The 14,065-nt window shown below is 36.9% G+C and overlaps 1 protein-coding gene and 2 pseudogenes across 1 annotated transcript in view; 1 reads left to right on the top strand and 2 right to left on the bottom strand.

Moving 5' to 3' along the window:
* The window catches only part of EXOC2 (exocyst complex component 2), a 273,565-nt gene that overhangs the window by 228,855 nt on the left and 30,645 nt on the right, over positions 1-14,065 (bottom strand). The gene's annotated exons all lie outside the window — the stretch shown is intronic.
* Positions 4,265-5,098, bottom strand: LOC119004177 (checkpoint protein HUS1B-like; annotated as a pseudogene).
* Positions 6,836-7,133, top strand: LOC119003798 (non-histone chromosomal protein HMG-17-like; annotated as a pseudogene).

The following is a 14,065-nucleotide window of genomic DNA, read 5'->3' as shown; positions in this document are numbered from 1 at the left end:
TGGGTATAATTATAAATGGAGCTTTTATGGAGTGATGGGATATTTATGTATCCTGACTGCAGTAGTGGCTACATGAAAAAATGAGTTACAATTCATAGTAGTGTACCATCCCTGTCCAAAGTCAATTTGACTGTATAATTTTCGTTTTTTTAAAGATTTTATTTATTTATTTTTTAGAGAGAGGGGAACGGAGGGAGAAATAGAGGGAGAGAAACAACAATATGTGGTTGCCTCTTGTGTGCACCCTACTGGGGATCTGACCCGCAACCCAGTGATGTGCCCCAGCTGAAAATCAAACAGACTTAGATTCACAGACCAGCACTCAATCCACTGAGCCACACCAGCCAGGGGTGATTGTGTAATTTTAAAAATATTTAAAATAAAATATTTTTAAATTAAATTTAAAAATGGGGCAAGCAGTAAACAAGTTACATTAAAAAAAGTTTAGAGTAATGATGTACCTTTATTATTTTTGAAAGTTTTCTGTAAGTATGAAATTAAAAATTATCAAAAATAATGCTTAGGTAATATATTAAAGCAAAACTATATCAAATTAATATCCTGTTGCTAATCAACACGTAAGACTCATTGTCAAAGCTAGGAAGTAAATATTTATCTTCACATTTAAATTAACAAAATGCACAATAAACAATGAATAAACTGATATTTAAAAACTGCCACACTTGGAAATTTAATAGTTGATACATGAAATTATAGAAGTTTCAGGAATAAGTATTGTTTAAATGTGATATACTACTATTGCCTCTTTAAACATCTTTTTAAATATGTTTCAAAAAAATAGCAAACCAAAGAAAACTAAGAAGGGGCATTTCCAACTTACTCCCAGTGTTCTCAATCCATTTTGAGGGCCTTTACAGAAGATCATAAACTTAACTATATGAATCTCAAAATTTGTCCAAATAAAACAAAGTAAAGTCTAGGCCACAGTGGACAGTCATAAATCAAAAAGTATGATCTATATTTTTATTTATGATTGAAGAGACATACAAATCAGAAGCAGCTGAAAACCCCTATTCATTATATTGGTTCAGATGCGAAAATTCAATGGCACTTCTTTACCATGAAGCATCATCTACACTCCCCAAACATGGACAAACCATTATCTCAGGAAGAATACTAAGCCATTTAAATTAGAAATAGAAGAACATCCACTGTTTAAAGTGCAATGCGTACCACACATACAAAAGTGCCTACCACAGAGTATGTACTCAGCAATTATTTCTGGAATGAATTATGGAAAGAGATATCTTTTTTCAACTCACCTCCAATTATAAATATCATGCATTGCAGATAATGTTTTTATCCTTAAAATCACAAATGAAATAATTTCCTGTCACACTCAGGAAAGAGTCTAAGAAAACTGACTTTAATTTCAAAATGTTTTCAGTTCATAACCCATGCCTGACTAACAAGGATATTTTTAACTCTATCTTTCATCTATAAGTTGTCATAAAGTGCCTACAGATTCTCCTAAAAAGATTTTTCAAATGTAATAACAGTCTTTAAAAATCTGTCATAGGGTCTTTCTTAGGTGAATAAACTAAACAGGTTAACAAAAGCCTGACTTTGACTGTCATAAAGCTCATTTCTTTAATTAAAACAAATATCTATATTACATAGTCACCTAAAATAATGAAAGAAGTACAAAATGCAGTGAATAAACCAACCTTAAAGTACACACGACAAGCTACCTTCATCTTTTGAAAGCAGGATGATAAAAACAAGAGGTACAGTAGCTTTTATTACTCATATAAGAAAAATTATTACAGACACACAGTAAGCCACTCTTATTAAGCAATATCCTTGCACAATTATGGTAATAATAAACAAAGGATTAAATGATACCAGTGGGCAAATGACAAAGGTTGGCAGTATTAAAATACATACTAGGCATTATAGAGGAGCTTCAAATTATACTAGCTATTAACCCCAGAACCAAACTACAAACCAATATGCTGTCAATTACCAGAGTTATAGGTTGGCTTAAAAAGTAAACATGATACTAATGTGTCTCCGGACTCATGTTAAATATCAAGCATTTTTCAACTCCTTGAACCAATGGGGATAAAAAGGACTAGGAGGATCCTTATAGGTTAACCAACCAACAGTTGGTTTCTTTTGATATTGGTTGGCACTGATGTCTTTATTACTGAATAATTCATGTACTTATGAATAAACATATTATTATAGGCAACATTTTAGTAGCTTTTAGCAAATTATATTCAGTGGAACAATAAAACTACACTGAAACACATATTTCTAGATATAAAGAGGCACTTCAATACATACAGTCCGTCAATGATTTATTTTCTTTAATGGATGGAGAGGGGATTAAATAGATAAAAAGATACTTTTATTATAGCTTGAAAATTCTCATTTAATTAACAACAAACCAAAGAAAATTTTGGAAGAGTTGCTTAAGTACAGTAAGTCATTTCTATGTTATGGCACAGAAAAAAATTGCAGATCTTATCATCATTGTACTGTATTAAAACATTTGTTTTTCATTTTCATCTGGCATTTAAAGTCTACAAAAATACAGATGAAAGCAGAGAATTTTAAACGCATTAAAAATAGCTTAAAAATATCCACAAACAGCTTTGGAAATATTTATCAAGCAATTTGTATAACTCAGAAATTAAAAACTAAATAGCTTATGTATTAACAACTTAAAGGTATTTTAAGTACTTTTGAAAACAACCCCTTAATCTTCTTATATTATAACCCTAAGTGAATTGAATCAGAATCTACTCACACTGAAAGAGACCTTAACCACCAGAAATTCAAGTGACTTACCTAGGTTTCATGCTTCTGTTTTCTTTCTACAACACCATAAAAGGAATTTAGAAATCAGCAAATAATAATAGTAACAATAATAACAAATATAAGTATTTAATCACCAAATCTAGTAGGAAATTATTCACTACTGATGGAAATATAGTTGTGGGAATTCACTGAGTCAGCGAATACATAGGCTACAAGGTTAATGAATTGTCTCATTGCATAAACTATTACAAAACTAAATTTCATATAAACCTCCCCTTTCCACAAGATTTTTAATCACTGTCCCAGCCCTTTAAAACCCCTCTGTCCTCTTCTGAAAATAATAAAGCATTAAGAATTATTTTGGGCTGGCTGGTGTAGCTCAGTGGATTGAGCATGGGCCTGCGAACCAGAGAATCGCGGTTTGATTCCCAGTCAGGGCACATGCCTGGGTTGCAGGCTGGTTCCCTGCAGGCCAACTCCCAGCAGGGGATGCACGAAAGGCAACCATACATTGATGTTTGTCTCCTTCCCCTCTAAAGATAAATAAATAAATAAAATCTTTAAAAAAAAGAATTATTTTGGTCCTGGCGGGGTAGCTCAGTTGGTTGGAGGGTCTTTCACACATCAAAGGGTTGTGGGTTCAATCCCCAGTCAGGGCACGTATCCAGGTATCAAGTTTGATCACCACTACAAGGCAACCAATCAATCTTGTCACATCAATGTCTATCTGTCTTTCTGTCTCTCTCTCTCTCTCAAATCAATGAAACACCTCCTCAGGTAAGGACTAAAAAAACAAAAAGAATTACGTTGGAAATGGAGTATCAATACTATTAGAAAAAAACAGAAACATGGTTCATACAAAAGTTACACACAAGAAACATCTTGATCCACATAAACTTGACTATTTCTTTGAATTCTTGTGTAAATAAAATGCATTATTAGAGGCCCTAATAAATAACCGATTCAAACTTTGTAGACAATAAATCTAAAACCATGAATATACACTAATATATACTTTGAAAAACAACACACAGCTTAGCAATGCACACAAATAATAAATACCTTTTATCCTTGAAATATCATATTAAGCTCTCTAAATTTAAAAAAATCCCTCAGAAAATGTTTATATTTGATGAAGTTCCCATTTCACAGAGTAGAATTTTATCATATTATATTGATCCAATTATTTAAGGATTTAAAGTTATTTTTACTTATTTTGTTACATTCTTTTTTCATCAAAAAAGAACTTAAGTACAAAATCCTTTCTTGTTTGCATCTCAAAAAGCATAAAAAAAACGGACAAAGTTAATGAACACCAAAATGCACTATCCAACTCTTTCACCAATGACTTTGTAATGAAAGCTTTACAAAGAAGGAGGAGCTCAACAGAATATACATTCTATACAAATCAGTGAGGATGCAGACTCTTAATCCAATCAACTCAGGGTCTGTTTCAATTGTGAAAAGACCATAAGCTTTAAAAATAAAACAGGCTAGTTGAATTTTTATGAGGAAGGAAAGTAATACTGAAAAGTGACATCTGAAGACGAAGAAAAAGAATACTGCTCAAAATATTGCATAAGGTCATTGTAGGATTTATTTCCTGTCACTAGAAAAACTGCAGAAGCTTCCTATTCCCTACCCACACTGCACCATGCTCTTCAGGTTTCTGTTTTAAGGTATATCCAGAGCAGGCATTGGAGGATTTCCAAGATTGTTAAAAATAACTTTTTATAGACACTACATTAGTTTCTACACTGAAGTTCATTCTGTCATTACATTTGCTTCAACCAGCACTTGATTACCCATGTTTACCATCCTTACTATAATGCTCTTCAGTCTTCAAAGCTGGCAGATAAACTCTAATATCACAGGCTTGATCTCTAGGCTCTGGGGAATCTTCCCTGGCCTTTCTGGAAAGCACCCCCACAGGCAGATCCCACCTGTGGGCAACAGCACCCGCAGAGTCGCCAGCCAAATGAGGCAAGGGCAATGTCTGTTGGTGGCTGGAGCTTCAGGGGCATTCCCTGTACTTCTCACTGCTCTGAACAAATGCTCAGATGCCAGCTCTAAATAAATCTTTTTGAATTCTTCTGAAACACCTTCCATGAGAAACCAGTGGAAGAAGTCTCCCCACCCAACCTCACACCACACCCTGGCCTCGTGCGTGACCCTGGAATGAGTGGTCCCAAAGCAGTTTGTCTTGGCTCACATAAAGCACACAGACTTTAGCCAGTTTTGATACGGTGCCACTGACATGGACAAAGAGTTCTATAAAATCCTTGCCAGCGACCTTGGCATAAAACTTCATGATGCCGTGAGGGTAGCAACCAGAGCGCAAAGAGGGACCCCACATGCCATAGGCCCTTCATTCCACATATCACCCCTCTACATCCCACCCAGCAGAGGTAGTACTCAGGCATGCAAGATACCTGACAAAGGCTACAGGAAACTGTGGATCTGGGGCCTCTAAAAACACCACTTCCATTCTCATCTTCAATTTTCCTCTACCTCCTCACCTAAGGAGTAAGCTCTAAAAAAGAGCTTCAGTGTCTCCACTCTGATTATAAAAAGAATAAGCATTACATCACAGAAACTTCTAAATATTTTTAATTATATGAAGAAAAATAAAATCATCATTCATATAACCACTTTTTACCTCATTGGTATATACACTGTCTTCATCGATCAGAATATACATGTAGATATAGTTACATGTGCTTTATAATATTGAAGCATGCTAAGTAAACATACTGCAACCAGATTTTCATACATAAACTATATGATAGACATTTTTCCATGTTGGTAAATACAAATCTGCTTGGTATTTCACTGCATGGATGTATAACCAATGACATTTAGGTGATTTCCAATATTTTTGCTACTATGACAATGAACATTTTTCTAGAAAAAAAATTTGCACATTTACCCAGTTATTCAATACATTACATTTAAATAGAAATTGCAGGTCAAATGAGGTACATTTAAGGTCCTAGCATGTATTAACCAAACTAGCCTGAAGAAATGCTTTATCAACACAGTCTCACCAGCAACACTGGGTATTAGCAATCTGTTCAATTTGTAAAGCAACCTGATAGGCAAAAGTAAATAAATGGTTTCAACTTACATTGTGTATGAATTCCATTTTCACTACCTTTGCATCTTTTTATCAAGTATTTTCCCCTTGATTTTAAGATATCTTACTAGAGAACTAACCCTCTGTCCATTACAAACACTATCAGTATCATCACCAGTTTATCACTTGTTTTTTTTTACATTGTTTATGGTTGGTTTCTCCTTGTCCTTAGGAAATTTTGAGTCTTTTAATGTCAAAAGTATTGATCCTTTCTCCTCTAGTTCTATAATCATGCTTTCAAAGTCATGTTTCTCATACTTTCATGCTATCTCTTTTATCCATTTAATTACTAAACTGATTTGGAATTTATTTTGGAGTCCTGAAGAGCTAGTTAACTGAAATACCATTTCACTGATCAATCCACTGCTCTGAATAGCCACTTTTATCATTGACAAAAATTCTCATTTCATATCTGTTTCTGGACCATCTATCCATGTTTTGTCCCACTGATCCATTTTGTACCTATAACATAATAATTTCCATATTACAATTAAATATCTGATAGGACAATCAACCTTTAACAAGTTATCTTACTACAGATGGTACAGATGAATCTTATTTTTATCATGCTCTAAAATTAATTATATTAGAATTTTTTAAGGAATTATTATCACCACCCTATCAATTCTATACTAACACTTCTTTGTTTACTGCTATTAACTAGAATGCAAGTTTCAGAAGAGAAGGAGTTTTTGTCTGCTCCAAACATGGTTGTACACCCAGAATTTAGAACAGTTATATCTGGCATATAACTGAAGCTCAACATGTATTTTTGCCAATGAACAAATACATTAATTACATTGAATTTACTGATAATTTAAGAACACTTAAGCTATCAGTGTGAAGAGGAGGAGAGAATGACCCCTGGGCCAGCCGAAGCCCACACACTGTTGCATCCCCACACCCAGCTCCTATGTCCCGCCATAGCTGCCATCATGCCCAAGAGAAAGGCCGAAGGGGATGCTAAAGGAGATAAAGCCACAGTGAAGGATGAACCGCAGAGATCCACCAAGTTATCTGCTAAACCTGCTTCTCCAAAGCCAGAGCCCAAGCCCAGCAAGGCCCGTGCAAAGAAGGGGGAGAAGGTACCAAAGGGAAAAAGGGAAAGTTGATGCTGGCAAGGATGGGAATAACCCTGCAGAAAATAGAGATGCCAAAATAGATCAGGCACAGAAAGCTGAAGGTGCTGGAGATGCCAAGTGAAGTATGTACATTTATTATAACTGTGTTTTTCTCAGGGCTGTACAGTTTGAATAGTAATTTTTATCCAGTTTTATAAAAATGTAGAATTTTGATTTACTTTTTTTTAAGCTATGTTGTTAGCGCACAGAACACTCCATTGTTGTTTCTCGGGGAAGGACATATGGAACTAAAAGAATGGCTCCAAAGCTGGACTGACGTGGAAAAAAAGACAACTTTCCCTTCTAATTGGGAGAGACTTCCTCTTGGTTCCTAGGAGGAGGGATTCCTTGATGTTGACACACATCAGCCACCTTGGCACAAACACCTTGTGGTATGGGAAAACTAAAATTCATTTTTAAGTCCTTTTCTCCCTCACCACTTTAAGCATAAACTTGACTCCCTTAAACCCAGAGACCTGTTGGGACCTGACCTAAAAAACACTGGTTACCAGTGTGTTGGGCAATCTGGACTTTCCAGTGATGCCATTGAGATGGCGTCGCTCAAAAGAGCAGCAGTTCCCCTTTTAGATCACAGATCTACAGACCAATAGTTCTGCCATTTTCATTTCATTTCCTGAAAGTCAGAGTTGGTTTTTGAAAAGTTGTTAAATAAAATGCCTAATATGAAATGTCAACCCTCACTCTAAACTTTCCCTGTTCAGAGCATCAAATGAAGACTTCATTGGGTTTTATAGTGGCTTTCTGATTTTGGTAGTACACTGAAGAAGAAGGGCATTTGAAAGTTGTTGTAGACTATTAATGACTGTCTGCCTATGCCCTGCCTAAAATACTATGATTGTTGATTAAACTTTATCTTTAATAAAGCTGGATACAGTTTTGCTTGGGATTTAAAAAACACTTAAAATATCTACAACTTGGGAGCCTTTCAGTCAAGACGGCAGAGTGGATAAACACTGTGCTCACCTTCTCCCAAAACCATTTCAAAATTAAACCTAAATAATAAAACCACCATCACTGAGAACTACCCAAAGACCAGCTGAACAGAACATAACTAAGGATATTAAAAAAAGCCATGTGGAGACTGATAGGAGGGGCAGAGATGCAAAATGAGCAGGTCCCCCACTAAGGTATTCCAATTAAGAATAGAGAGGGAAATCTCAGCTATACAGATACTTCTGAGGAGCAAGGGGTCACAGCCCCACATGGAGCTCCCCAACCTGGGCAGTGCCAGGAAGAGAAGTCCCTATAACATCTGGTTGTGAAAAACAGAGGGGATTGCATTCAGGTGAGATGAAGGGCTTCTGGAGATCCAGGAATTCCTCCTCAGGGACTTGCACATAGATTTGTTCATTCACATACTCACTCATTCTGTATTCAAGTGCAAGAGAAGCAACTTGAAAAGCACCAGGAACAGACAGGGAGGAACTAAAATTGAGTAGCTTCATGGCAAGAGCTGGCGGAGCAGGGGTCAGGGCAACTCTCTCCTGGATGGAAGTGCTAACAGATGCCATTGTTCTTTTGTTGAGGTCTCCTTCTACCCAACCAGCCTGATGCAGGTGACTGCCAAATCACAGGTCACCATTAATTTGGCTAATACCATTTGCCCTGCACTTATGATTCCCAGACCCTGCTCCACCCAACTTGCACGCCTGGCCCAATTCTTCCAACAGCTTTTACACACAAGCAGTCTACCTAGGCTCCCGCTGTGGAGTTCCCTAAAATCTCTCAAAGGTCAACAAACCACAAACAAACAGCAACTTACCTGACCACACTGTGCACATCTTAATAAGCAGTTCCAAACCCTACATATCTGATAATGCATCTCTACTTGCATTATCACTTTGTTCAGGTTTTCCCAAGTCACACATAAGCAGCAGCCAGTTTTGGTTTGGAACCTAGGTTAAACTAAGTGGGTCCAAACCCAGCAAAAGTGGTGACTGGCCTCAAGTCACACTGTGGTGCCCACCAAAAGGTTCCAACCTTGCCATTAGTGGCAGACAACACCTTCAGTTTGCAGTGCATCCAAAATCAGTACAAGTGGCAACCAATCACTGATCACTTTGTACCTCCTACAAGGCAGTCCCTAATTGGGCACAAACAACTGCCAATACATCTGGTAGTCAGCTTTAGACCGCATCAGAGCAAAATCAACCAGCTCCACAATGACACACCAAAAGGACAGACTTGGCCGGCACAACAGCAATTCTACATCGACTCCTGCACATGAGGGTCAGCCCTCACACACACACAGATCGGTCATCTACTAGTAATGACCAACAGTCAGTCAGTCCAAGAGTCAATCTCACCTACTAATGTGCCAAAAGCAATCAAGGCTCAACAACAATAGGAGGGCACACACAACCCACACAATGGACAATCCTGGAGAGAATGCACCATTGGGCCCCACTGGAAACCTACTACCAAGGCCACTCTGCCAAGACTGGGAATCACAGCAGATCTATCTAATATGTAGAAATAAAAACAGTGAGTCACCCCAGTGAAAACAAAACAAAACATGTCACAAACAAAAGAATAGGGCAAAACTCCAGAAAAATAACTACACAAAATGGAGACAAGCAACCTACCAGATACAGAGTCAAAACTGGTTATAATGATGCTCAATAAACTTAGCAGAAGAACAGATGAACTCAGTGAGAACTTCAACAAAGAGAAAGAAAACATGAAAAATGAGACAGGAAATGTAAGAAAGAATGAGTCAGAAATGAAGACCACAATAACTAAAATGATGAATACATTAGAGGAAATCCACGGATTAGATAAAACAGAAGATTCAATTAGTGAAATAGAAGACAAGGTAGCAAAACACAATCAAAATGGCAAAAAGAAAGAATTTTTAAAAAGGAGGGTATTTAAGGGACTTCTGGAACAACATCAAGCATGCCAATATTCACATCATAGGGATACCAGAAGAAGAGAAAGAGATTGAAAACCTATTTGAAGAATTAACAACAGAAAACTTCCCTAACCTAAAGAAGGAAATAAACATACAAGTCCAAGAAGTACAAAAAACCCTAGAAAGACTTATAACGAAGATTACTCTCCCCAGCAAGGCTATCATTTAGAACTGCAGGACCTGGCTGGTGTAGCTCAGTGGATTGAGCGCGGGCCTGCGAACCACAAGATCATGGTTCGATTCCCAGTCAGGGCACATGCCTGGGTTGCAGGGCCAGTTCCCAGCAGGGGACTCATGAGAGGCAACCATACACATTGATTTTTCTCTCCTTCTCTTCCCCTCTAAAATTAAATAAATAAATAAATAAAATTTTTTAAAAAGAACTGAAGGAGAGACAGAGAGCTTCACACAAAAAGAAAAAGTTAAAAGAGTTCACTGCTACTAAACTAGCGTTACAAGAAATGTTAAAGAGACTTCTTTCCAGAAAAAAAATTAAAATGTGAATACGAAAAGAGAGAAAAGAAAAAAATCTCACTAATACAGGCAAACAATAAGAGCAGGGGATCCACTAACTATAAAGCTAGTACAAAGGTCAAAAGGCAAAAGTAGGAAGATCACATGTAATTACAATCATAAATTAAGGAATACACACACAAAGGAAGAAATAATAAGAAAAACATAAACAAGCAGGGGTGAGTAAAATTTTTACTAATTTTAGAATATGTTAGAATTTCAGGGACCATCAACTTAAAGCAGATAATTATGACTTGGAATATATAAAGCATATGGTAACCACAAACCAAAAATCTACAAGAGATACAAAAGAAATAAAAAGTAGGAAATCCAAACAATAGTACAAACAGTCATCAACGTAACAATAGAGCAATAGAATGAGGAACACAGAACAACTACAAAAACAATCAGAAAACAATAAAATAGCAATAACTACATACCTATAAATAATTACTTTAAGTATAAATGGACTAAAAGTTCCGGATTGAAATACATAGGGTGGCAGAATGGATTTAAAAAAGACTCATATATATGCTGTCTACAAGATAGTGACTTCAGATCAAAAGATAAAGACTGATAGTAAAGGGGTAGAAAAAGATATCTCACGCAAATTGAAAAAAAACAAACAAAAGAAGTTGAGGTAACAATACTCTTTTTAGACAAACAGACTTTAAAAGAAAGGCTGTAACAAGAGATATAAAAGGGCTTTTCACAATGATAAAGGTATCAAGCTAACAAGAGGTTATAGTTCTAGTAAATATTTACATACCCAACAAAGGAGTTGGGTATGAAAATACTAACAGACACGAACCTAAATACTGACAGACACGAAGGGAGACACTGCCAGTACTGCATCAATAGTAGGAGACTTTTTAACATCCCATAGCATCAACAAACAGATTATTCAGACACAAAACAAACAAAGGAATAATGACCTTGATTACCATATTAGAGCAGATGAATTTAATTCATATTTTTAGAGCATTTCACCCCAAAGTAGTGAATATACATTCTTTTCAAGAGTACATGGAATATTTCCAGGGCAGACCCCATGTTAAGACACAAAATAAATCTCAATAAATTTAAGAATATCGATATCATATCAAGCACCTTCTTTAAACAGAATGGTATGACTAGAAATCATTAACATAAATGAACAAACATGAAAACCACAAACAATGAAGCTAAATAACATGCTACTAAGCAATTAATGGGTTAACAATGAGATCAGGGAAGAACTCAAAAGTTACCTTGAGAGAAATGAAAATGAAAACACAACAACTCAAAATCGGTGGGGCAGCCTGAGAGAAATTTATATCAAAACAGTCTTCCTCAAGAACAAAAAATAAGTCTCAACTAAACAACCTAATCTCACCTAAAAGAACTACAAAAGGAACAAAGTTCAAAGTGAGTTGAAGGAAAGACGTAATAAAGATCAGAGCAGAAATAAATAAAATAGAGACTAATGAGACAATAGAAACAAACAATAAAACCAAGAGATAATTCTTACAAACAATAAATAAAATTGATAAACCTTAAGCCAGACACATCATAAAAAAAGAGAGCCCAAATCAATAAAATAATAAACAAAAGAAGAAAAATGACAACTGACACCACTAAAATATACAAGATTAGAATACTAAACAGACAATTATACCCCAACAAATTGGACAACCTGGAAGAAATGTGTAAATTCCTGCAAATATAAAATCTTCCAAGACTGAATTAGGAAGCAAAAGAAAATCTCAATAAACTGGTAACTACCAATGCAATCAAAACAGTAGTCAAAAAACTTCCAACAAGCAAAAGTCCTAGATCAGGTGACTTCACCAGTGAATTTTACCAAACATTCAATGAAAAATTAATCCCTATCCTTCTCAAAATACTCCGAATAATTAAAGAGGAGAGAAGTGTTGTGAATCGCTCTGCCTGGTTGTAGAAACTGTAACTCTACCCCTTGTGGCTAAGGGGCAGCAGATGACTTTTGGAAAGAGAGCCACAGGAGACAAAGCTTGTCTCTGGTAGCAAATGCTGCCTCAGTTTCCTCCCTGCCCCCAAAGCATGGTCGGAAGCCCTTGACCAGTAATACCCCTCAGAGGAGGGGTGACCTAGGCCAGACAGAACCACTTGGGAGGTCATCATGGAAGGACTGTGCCAGAGGGAGCTGCAACTAAGAGCAATGGACTCTCACCCCCCACTCCCCAGCCCCCACCAGCTTTGAGAAAGTCTGAGTCCCCATGTCCTCTGGGAGAAGCGCTTCCTGGCTCTAATCCCCTTAAGCCTGAATACCTGATGGGGAGGGGTGCAGCTCCTGGCCTTGCTAGAGCATGTCCTGGGGAAAAAATCTGGCATCACAAAGACTTCCTGATAAACCTGTGAAATCTGCTCTGCTAAGAGTGCTTTCATTCATATTTTAAGGGTTTGAGCAGGAAACCCTAAAACCCCCTTCCTAACAGACTCTGACTCACACTAAGCCCTCAGATTTCTTTGAAATGTTATCTGTTTGATCCTTGCCACCCTGAATTACTGTGTATTACAGCCCAACAAAAGCCCTTGGAGGAAGGGACTCAAGGCCTTTTTCCCCTGAGAAACTGGCCACTGCTCAAGGCCTTTTTCCTCTGGGAAACTGGCCACTTCTCCTCCTCAAGCAGATCACATCATGTCTCCATCATGTTTACTCTCGTCCATGGCACACGGGGGGACTTTCAAGGAAAGTTGCCCCCACAGAGAAGGGTCCCACATTCATTTTAGGAGATGAGCATTACCCTGATAGCAAAACCAAAAATGCTACAAAAAGACAAAATTACAGGATACCTCTGACGAACACAGATGCAAAAATCCTCAAAAAAATGTTAGCAAACAGAATTCAGCAATACATTAAAAAGATCATATACCATAATCAAAAGGGATTTATTCCCATTTGATGCAACATTGGTTCAATATCTAAAAATCAATTAAAGAGATATACCACATAAACACAATGAAGGATAAAAATTATATGATCAGCCTTAGCTGGGTGGCTCAGTTGGCTGGAACATACACTGAAAGACTGCAGGCTCAATCCCCAGTCAGGGCACATACCTACCTAGGTTATGGGTTAAATCCCTGGTCGAGGGGCATATAGGAGGCAACTGATTGATTGATGTTTCTCTCACACTGATCTCTCTCTCCTCTTTCTCACTCTAAAATCAATAAATACATCCTCAGGTGAGGATTTTAAAAAATTCTATGATAACATCAAAAGATGCAGAGAAAAGATCTCACAAAATCCAACATCCATGTATGATTAAAAAAAAAACTCTCAGCAAAGTGGGGACAGAAGGAATACACGTCAGTATAATAAAAATCTTATGACAAACACACAGCTAACATCATAGGCAATGGTTAAAAGCTGAAACCTTTTTCCTTTTAAACAGGAACAAGACAAGGATGTCCACTTTAACTTTTACTCAACATAGTACTGGAAGTCCCAGCCACAGCAAACAAACAAACAAACAAACAAACAAAAATAAAAGGCATCCAAACTGGAAGATGGGGTGCAAGACTGGTATTATAATACCATCTAAAGATTCC

The sequence above is a fragment of the Sturnira hondurensis genome, unplaced genomic scaffold (assembly GCF_014824575.4).
Source record: "Sturnira hondurensis isolate 20B ecotype Veracruz unplaced genomic scaffold, ASM1482457v3 Scaffold0001304, whole genome shotgun sequence".
In the NCBI taxonomy this organism is placed as follows: Eukaryota; Metazoa; Chordata; class Mammalia; order Chiroptera; family Phyllostomidae; genus Sturnira; species Sturnira hondurensis.
The sequence above is the reverse complement of the archived record's forward strand: the minus strand, read 5'-3'. Positions and strand labels throughout refer to the sequence as shown.